Raw genomic sequence first — 9480 nt, 5'->3', positions numbered from 1 at the left:
AGGCCATGTATTAAAAAATATGTGTAATTGGGTATCTTTATGTATATTGCTTAATTTGCCTTTTCTTTTGTAGAACTTGGGTGAATACGAGGTTCTCAGAAGTAGCGATAATCGAGCTGAAGTGAAATACAAGGGAATACAGTGGGAGGTTGTATTAAATGAGCGAACATGCAGTTGTCGAGTTTGGCAGGTGAAAGGTCTTCCATGTAAACATGCAGCCGCTTTCATTGGTAGCATAAGGGATAATAATTGGGATAAATATGTTGATCAATTTTATACAATTGAGAAATTCAAAGAGGCTTATGCTCTAGAAATTTCTCCTATGCCAGGAAAAGATCAATGGGTGCCCAAAGCAACACACGATAAGATATACCCACCAATAATCAAACGTCCACCTGGACGACCAAAAAAAAAGAGAATTGTACCATCTAATGAGCCTAAAAGAAGACAACGATGCGCACGATGTGGCCAGTATGGGCATCGTGATAAGACATGCAAAAATCCACCGCAGGAAGGGTATGATCCATATCAACCATCGACGAGTAAAAGGTGTATCAATTTCTTGCTCCCTATTATTTACATTTCCAAAAAGCGATCATTGAAATTATATGTAATGCAAATACGGGTTTTATTGTAATAGGAGATGTGGAAAGAGTACAAGTCGTGAAAGTGGGTGAGAATGAAGTAATTGCGCTCCGAACATGTCATCCATTCAAGAGTTGGTAATTGTTTTTTATATATACTTGTCTGACAACTATGAGAACTTAAATTACTTGTTGTAGGCCTATTCAGTAATATATTACATCTACACATAGAAATTTTAAGGAATCAATTATTCACTAAACCTAATAGCAGCATGGCAGCCCTGCATTTAGAGTAGACAAGCTGCGTGAGTGCTAAGGGACTGTACAGCCAAACATTTTTTACAAGTGAAAATATAACATTAAACTAGTTAGCACATGATAAAGATGTTTAATTAGTCGATACATGTTCTTGTGTTTGAAGGTAAAATATAAATGCTCGAATTGATTACCATTGATGCCATGCGGGTATTTAGTATTTACGTTATACTGATCTACAAACAAATTTTGAAGAAATGACTAGTTTATGTAATCATTTCGTTTGACTGACATATCCAAGTAACAACATAAGTAGTTTCATTAATTGTTAATTTTAATCACATACAGGAAAGAAGAATTATTTAGAAGACAGGAGGGATTAATTATTTGGAAGACATGAGTTGGAGTGGTTGATCACCAAAAAAAAAAGCGTTTTGGTTGTTTGGAATTGAACTGAAATGAAAGATTAGTTGTTATCCGCTAGGAAATATCAAGGGCATAACTGGAATTTTAATTATGTTTAATTGGTTTTAGTGTTTTTTTAAATGAATTGGGTATATTTGATATTATAGTATTTATTTGAATATATATGTAATTTTGGTACTTAATAGGGGGATATATGTTATTGGCCCTTACATCTATAACCCTAAAACTCCTTATACGCTTGTACAGGATCTCAAAGCTTATTTTTACAAAAAATTCTTGCGTAACAATTACCATTAAATTTTCACCTAAATGATGTTCTTCAATCTTTCAATTAGACGATGAATACATTAATCTCTGAGGAATTTGATTTACGTTTACACATCATGATTCTTAAAGGGTAAGTATTTTTGTGAATTTATTTATGTTCATACAGTTATATATATGATTTCTTGCCCAGCGAATTCTCTTTACCTGACACATGTGATAACAAAAATTCTATCTTTATAGATAAAATTTACTCCGCTGTTCGATTGAGGCTATAATTTGTTTTTTTTTTTGTCCATATTTGATGTCTTAGTATAGTTTCTGATGAACGGTTGAACTAATTACGATTTGTGAACAATGCAGCCTGATGGAAGAATTAATTTTTCTCGTATTCACATTTCCGAATAAGGATACATATTTACATTTGTGATTAAGGATACATATTAACATTTGTGAATAAGGATATTTTTTGTTATACACTGTATTACAAAAGTTGAATTATAGAGCCATTGGAAATTTTGTGTATTTGCTCATTTTATACTTTTGTAGCCGCCAGAGGAATAGACCAATGGTGTTGGTTTCGTATCAAAGAAATGATCCAAACCCATGGCCCTGCACATGCTTCTGATATTATGGTATGATTCTGACACTTCATCAACTATTGGCATGATAGCAGGAGATTTGGAATCACTTTAATTATTCGAGTGTTTATGTTACATATGGGGTAAATGGGTGTTCTATTTTACGGTTTATAAAGCCTGACATTTAACTGTACCTTTGTCCATGTTATGTTTTAATTAAGTAATATTGAAATCGGACCAAAGTAATTCAGAATGCTTAGTTCTTGTTGTGAATTACGCTAAATACGCTTAGTAATTTCTATATCTATACATTATACCATCTTACTGATTGAGTGATTGATATTCTTTTCAGTACTGGGTTAGTCAAGGCAAAAAGGGTGTGACTTGTGCAAAATATTTATAGCTAATAATTCATCAAGCATCAACTAACACAAGCTTGGTCAAAAGCACAACGAAAATGTTACCAAGAGTAAGTCTAGCATGAGCGAAGATAAAGAGAAAGTCCTCAAATTGCTCATTTTTTCTTCGTACGAGTGATTCTTGCTAAAGCTTTTTATGTTGGTGTTTCAGATTCTTTGGCTTCCAATTTCAAGAAGGCAACATCTCTTGCATTATACATTTTGTTAACCGTGTGTTGATCGATGTACTTCAATACTTATATAGCTCTTGTTTTCAATTTGGTTGCAGAAAGCTAGTCAGAGTTATCATAAGGATATATCGACTTAGGGAAGGCTAGGGATTCTAATGCAACTGCATTAGGTGTCCAAGCAGGCGGTGAAGGGATAGGTGATGCATTTACTATTTTCGGAGGTTAGGAATTTTATCACCCATCTTCTTGCATTACTTGCAAAAAATGAGTCGTCATTCTTTAAAGACGTACAATACCCCCATAAACTTCATGCAATTGTTAGACAGTATGCTAAGTTTTCATTCCTCAAGAAAATAGTCTCACAATAGATAAAAAGTTTGTTAAACAAGCTTTGTTCTTTCTTATTTAGTGAACATATATGCAATCGTCTTTTGTTCCAAACTGAAATTATTTTTGTTCACTTATACCAGTTTTTGCTAGCCCCTGTACAAATGACCGTGGCCTTTTTTATTGCCAAAATTTCACTATTGTCAAATTCTGTTAAAACTTTCCATCAACTGCATTGTCATATACTTCATTCATATTATGCTAATCTTTGAGTGCTCAGTAACCTTCAAGTTGAGTTTTAAGTTTAAAGGTTAAAATAATAATACTAAAATAAATAGAAGAAAGGGGTACCGACACAAGGAGTTTGAGACTTGAGACTTGAGAGCCACGTGGTTTGCAAAGTCATCATGTATAGATTTCCTGGTTAAGTGACACCATGTGCCAGTCACGTGATGTCCATTTTTATCCTTTTACGTGTTTCATCTACATCGTCATCTCTCCATTTTTGTTAGGGCACATTTAAAATGGGACAGAGTGAGTATTATTCAATTTCAATAATCGTGCTTTTACCTCCATCATTAGCTTATTTTATTTTTACTTTGGAATCAAGCTGAAAAGGAAACTAACGTTCATCCAACGTGTTTATATAGGACTAATTGATGGCAAAAAATACAAATCTTTTCAGAAACACATAACTAATTTTAAAGCACTGATTTGTTAACAATTGTGCAACAAACAGACTCGGATTATTTAAAATGAAATATAAACGTTTTTGCGCTATACTAATTGATGACTATTGGCGATTAGCACATGGACAAGAAAACCATATCTTTAAAGATATTTGACATGATACCTAGCACGTGGAAATTAATCACGTATTCTACATTTGATGAGTATCGTATATGTGATTGTCTTACGTTATGTGTATCTTTAACTGATAACAAAAAATCAAATTGCTATCATACTCTTACAACTCTGATAACAAAATTTTTATTTTGAGAGTCCCGCGTATTCGCTTTATAAACTAGTTTTTATAAATATTTTAAAGCGTTATCTTGATATTTAAATAACATTTTAAGTACATTTATATTCAAAAGTTATTATATTATATTAAACGGTATTTTTAATGTTTTTGTTTAGAAAATGTGATAAACAGGGTTAAAACAGGAAAAGCAGAATAAAGGTTAAAGCCGTGAGCTGGGAAGAAGTTAAGCCGCCGGCTAGAATAAATTATTCCAGAAAGTTTCAGAATCAAGCCAGAAATCGAAGAAACTTGGAGATCCAGTAAAACCACTGGAACCGTCGGCTGAAGTAAAAGAAGCCGCCAGCTAGGTTGATCTGTTCCTTGCACGTGAAGCCCGAGTCGAGATTATTGAGGAAACTAAATATGTATCGGATTCTAAGTATTTAGCCGCCAGCTAGATCATTTGGAGCCGCCGGCTTCGACTTTGTATTAGCTGCAAAACGTGGAAAAATTGGAAAAGAAGAAATATGCATGTTGTCACGTTTTTTGGCCATAACTTTCTCATCCGGACTCGAACTAAGGTGTTCCAGGTGTCCAGACGTCCATTTGTATGACATAGCTCTACAACTTTCATTTTATAAGTTTTGGCTTAATTTGGAAGATAGAGGGGGTTAAAGTGATGTTAAAAATTAATTCAATTTGTACAGTTTCTGGTTTTTTCCAGAACTGTATAATTATGTTTCTGTGATTGATGTTTTATCTGTTTATTGCTGCCATGTTCTAGATCTTTATTTGCATGCTTAATGATTAGGTAATAAGAACTAGGATTAACTAGTAACTAATTCTAAGTATTCATTTACTCAAAATATCTAACTTTTGAGGTTAATCACATCAATAAAGTATTTGGATTACATGAAGTTTAGTAAAGATCATGTGTAGTAATGAATCAGATAAACACTAATTATGCTCATATAATAAACTCACTATTGTTAGGCTTAATCGAAGAACCCTTGCTTTTGTGAATTCAATTGTCAATTGCATGAAAGCTTAGTCAAAAGATTGATTAGTAGCTAGTAAATTTAATTGATCTGATTAGGTTTATTAGCTTATCTATTTGTCATTGAATGTTGCCTTAGTCCACACCACAAGATTAAGAAGACATTTATTATGTGATTATTTGAATACTATAAGTTGGGATATTTACTTTGAACACCCACTTAATTAATATATGCTTTAAGTCCTTGTGAACTTTATGTGATATTTAGCTTAACATTATAAGGATAATAATTGGTGTATGATTGTTATTTTGCTATTTATTAGTATGAGTAATGGAACTATCTAATATCTAATACTGAATCTCTTATAATCTACAAGTCCAAGTAACCACTTTCTTTTAATCTATTTTAAATTCTATCATAATCTATTTTAATCTTAAGATAGTCTTATCATAATTAAATAAAGATAATCTATAACAATATTATTAATTACTTCTTGTTCTTTCTTAAGAGTTAGATTAAAAACAACTTATATCTGATACCCGTAGTCTTTTGGACGAATCCTTAACTTACTGATTGTTGTACTACCTTGACCGGGTTTTGTTGCTCGTTAGGGTGTTAAAAGTGATAAGTAAATTAAGGTAATATTAATTCAAAATTTGAAACAAAACTAAACACTTCAAGCACACACTTTTACACGACAATTTTTTGGCGCCGCTGCCGGGGACTACAGTTAAAATAAATATACTGAATTTATTTTTGGTTTATCGATGTTTCTTGACGGATGGTGTCTAAGAATCCTTAAGCGGTAGGTTGCTGGACTGTCCGATTTAAAGGGTCCTGCCTACGTACCTATTGTTGACTGGCCATCACTTATTGAAAGATTGTTAAATCGAAAGTTTATTTAAATATTTATTGTTAGCGATAAAAGTTGTTATATAATATATAATATATTTAAAAAATTAATTAGCTTTAGTTCTCCATCCTAAATCTATAAACCTCAATCTCTAGTTCTTAATTCCGTATTTCTAAACCTTTCATATATTTACATATTCTCCATTCGAAAGCTATAATTTATATATTTACATATAAAATATATTTTATAATTCACATCTTCATCCAAGGTGTGGTGTTAGTATAGTTAATCGACCCTTTCATTGGAATTAATTTCCGTGAAAGTTACTTTCTTTATTTTCTTTTCTTTTGCTTTTGTATTCTGTGGTGTAATCGCAGGTAGGTTCCCAGCATATTTATAATGTTTGTGGTCGTAGAATCACTTGAGGAACTTCCTTATCAGCTGAAATTCGGTTATCTTCCTGAACTTAAAAGATGGACAGTGGTAGATGTTGACTAGTTTGAACAAGAGACTGAGAAGGAAGATGAAGAACCGCAAATCCAAATCCTTCCCGAAGTGAAAATACACACGCCTTTGATTCCATCTCCGGCATAGTTAAAGGTGATAGAGTTTGTTCCAACCTTACAACCTTCCACTACACGATTGATATTGCTCAAAACGAACATATATTTAGTCGCAATATCTTTCCAATAGGTAAAGTTTTTAATTGTTATTTCCTTATTTTTAGTTGTAATCGTTTAAATAAATAAGTGCGAAGACGAAAGACGAAAATCGCTCGAAAATGAAGTACTTAAAGACGAAAACGAAGATTTGAAGACGAAAACGTCCAAAATGCTCAAACGTACAAGTTACACTCCAAGTGGTTTAATTTATCGATGAATAACGTCTATATATTGATGAAAGTACAAGCCGTGAAACGCAAAGTACAAGATATTAAAGCATACGAAAAGACGTTCGAGAAACCGAAATCGAGACATAAACCGGGCACAAATGTACAAGACATCGGAGCTAAAATTACGAGTCAACTATGCACAAAAATATTATATATATATATATATATATATATATATATATATATATATATATATATATATATATATATATATATATATATATATATATATATATATGTCGACAAGCTAGGAAACAAAATGGTGAGCTGGAAGAGGGGACTTCGCGATCGCGGAGATGCCAGGCCTAAATACATAGCGACCGCAGAGCAAAAGAATTCAGAATTGGCCTATAAAAGGCCTCGCATTCTGCCCGATTGAAAAAAAAATTAATTCACAGAGATTTAATCTCTCTGTCTCTCTATATATATTTATAATTTATAATTTAAGTTTAAGTTTAAGTTTAGTTTGAGTATTGTAACGTTTAATTTATGGGTTTTAAGTCGAAGCTATGTCCGTGTAACGCTACGCTATTAATATCAACTTTTTACCATTCCAACTCGCTGTAAGTCTCCACATCCCAACTTTATTATATTTACGTATCGTTATTATCGTTGTTATTACTATTGTTATTATTATTATTATTATTATTATTATTATTATTATTATTATTATTATTATTATTATTATTATTATTATTATTATTGTTATCGTTTATTATTATTATTATTGTACTCATGCCCACTTTATATAATTTATATTTTTATATCGTTATAATGACCAACTAAAAACTCATAGTGGTGACTAAAATGTAGAACCTCTGGACGAATGGACTGAATCATTTATAATATTATGATATAACTTTGACTATTTTTAACATTGAGTTTAATCACCGACCCATTGTTATATAATTTAATATTTTCACCCCTATCACATAATTTATTAAATTGATAAGCGAAAGTTAATCAAATTTATATAAATTGTGCTTCAACACTTTAGTGATCTAGACGGACATATGGACAAATTATTGACAACAATTTAGAAGTGTGATCCAGTGATTTGGGTAATATTATAGTTTATATAATCGTGTAATTATAAAAAGGGAAACCGTTATAATTTTGGTATTAGCGAAAGTTAATACCGGATTAAATCTCAATTTGAATAGTCGGGGTATAATTTAATTCGCTAAAACGAGATCTAACGAAAGTTAGACTTAATTTTAGTTAGTTAAAACTTTATAAATCAAAAGATAAAATATAAAGTTATATATAAAAACATCGTAATCGGACTTAAAAACGGTCCATTAATCCAGAGGGGACATATTTTAGTAGCCACTACTTTACTTTATTTTAAATCTCATCAATTTCACTTTTACTACGTAGATAAATTTTATTTACTTTTTACCGTACTACTTTTACCATATTGTAAATTTTTAATTACTTTGTGCTATTTTACTATATTGCCAGAGAAAAATCTTATTTCTATATTTTTTACAAATTAGTATAAATTGTAGTTTATTTAGTTTCGTTAATTTAGTTATTTCGTTTTAGTTAAAATTAAATTTCGTTCAATTAAGTAGTAAAGCCTAATCCAACCCCCCCCCCCCCCCCCTCCCCTCCCCTCTATAGTTTAACTTTTAGCGTTTAAAAATCTTGAAAACTCCATCTCCATGTGGAACGAACCGGATTTACCAAATAAAATATTACTATACGAATGAGACTAGTTGCCTATATGTGTGAAATCAAACCGAAATCAGAAAAATGCCATATAATCACAACCAATTCGTGTAATAAATTCAATCCAAATCCGTTCAAAATAAAAGGACACGATCACGCACATCAAATTTTTGGCGCCGCTGCCGTGGAAGTTGGCAGTTAAATAAATAGACAATTTTTTTGATTCGTAGTAATAGTTGGATTTGTTAGTGGCGAGTTGTGGATTTTTCGATTTAAAGGATCCTGGCTACCTGCTACATCTTTTGGCTATTCGAAACGTGAGCAAAATTGGAAAAAGTCTGTTTGTTTAAAGGTTTTTAATTGTTTTTAGTTATTCGATCCTTTTGTGAAGATTCATTTTCAAGAAAGTTCAATGTTTATACACTTAGTGAATAAATCCTTCAAGACTACATACAATTTTTTAATTGTATGACCCGTTCAGGAAATCCTAAACTCGTTACACCTAATCCAGAACCTGAAAGAAACTTGAACAAAAGATTAAAACAGGAAAAACAAAAAAAGTTAGGTAGTACTAGTCAACAGAAAACACCGAAAACAACAAAAAAGATAAACAAGTAGGAAACACTAGTGGTCAACCAGAAATCAAAATTGAACCTGAAACCATCGTCATTAAAAAATAAATGGCTGAAGAAACACGTGATCCAAATGACCTACAGATGTGGAATACCAGACAAACTGTTCCCCCTCTCGCTCTTGCACCTATAAGAAGACTTGAAATTGAGGCTGAAAACTGGGAAGTCAAGGGTCAGTTTATGTACATGGTTCGTGAGAACCAATTCAACAGAAGACTTAATAACAATCCGATAGAACATCTAGAAGTTTTTGAAGATTTATGTGAACTGTTCAAAACCAAAGATGTTTCTTCAGATGCATTTAAGTTAAGAACTTTTCCATACTCGTTAATCGGAGACGCAAAAGCATGGTTAAAAGCATCAAAACTTGATTCTATCACAACTTTCAACGAATTAAGAGAAAAATTCATTACCCGATTTTTCCCACCGGCAAAAGCCGAA

The 9480-nt window shown here is 31.8% G+C and overlaps 1 long non-coding RNA gene across 1 annotated transcript; it reads left to right on the top strand.

The window, feature by feature from the left end:
• The first annotated feature begins 1570 nt into the window (after window positions 1-1570).
• LOC139876658 (uncharacterized) lies at window positions 1571-2609 on the top strand. Its single transcript, XR_011768225.1, has 3 exons — window positions 1571-1662; window positions 2079-2164; window positions 2463-2609. It is a non-coding gene; the product is annotated as an uncharacterized lncRNA (long non-coding RNA).
• Window positions 2610-9480: the final 6871 nt, after the last annotated feature.

This window comes from Rutidosis leptorrhynchoides, chromosome 11 (genome assembly GCF_046630445.1).
Source record: "Rutidosis leptorrhynchoides isolate AG116_Rl617_1_P2 chromosome 11, CSIRO_AGI_Rlap_v1, whole genome shotgun sequence".
NCBI classification, from domain to species: domain Eukaryota; kingdom Viridiplantae; phylum Streptophyta; class Magnoliopsida; order Asterales; family Asteraceae; genus Rutidosis; species Rutidosis leptorrhynchoides.
This window is presented reverse-complemented; position numbering and strand designations above follow the sequence as displayed.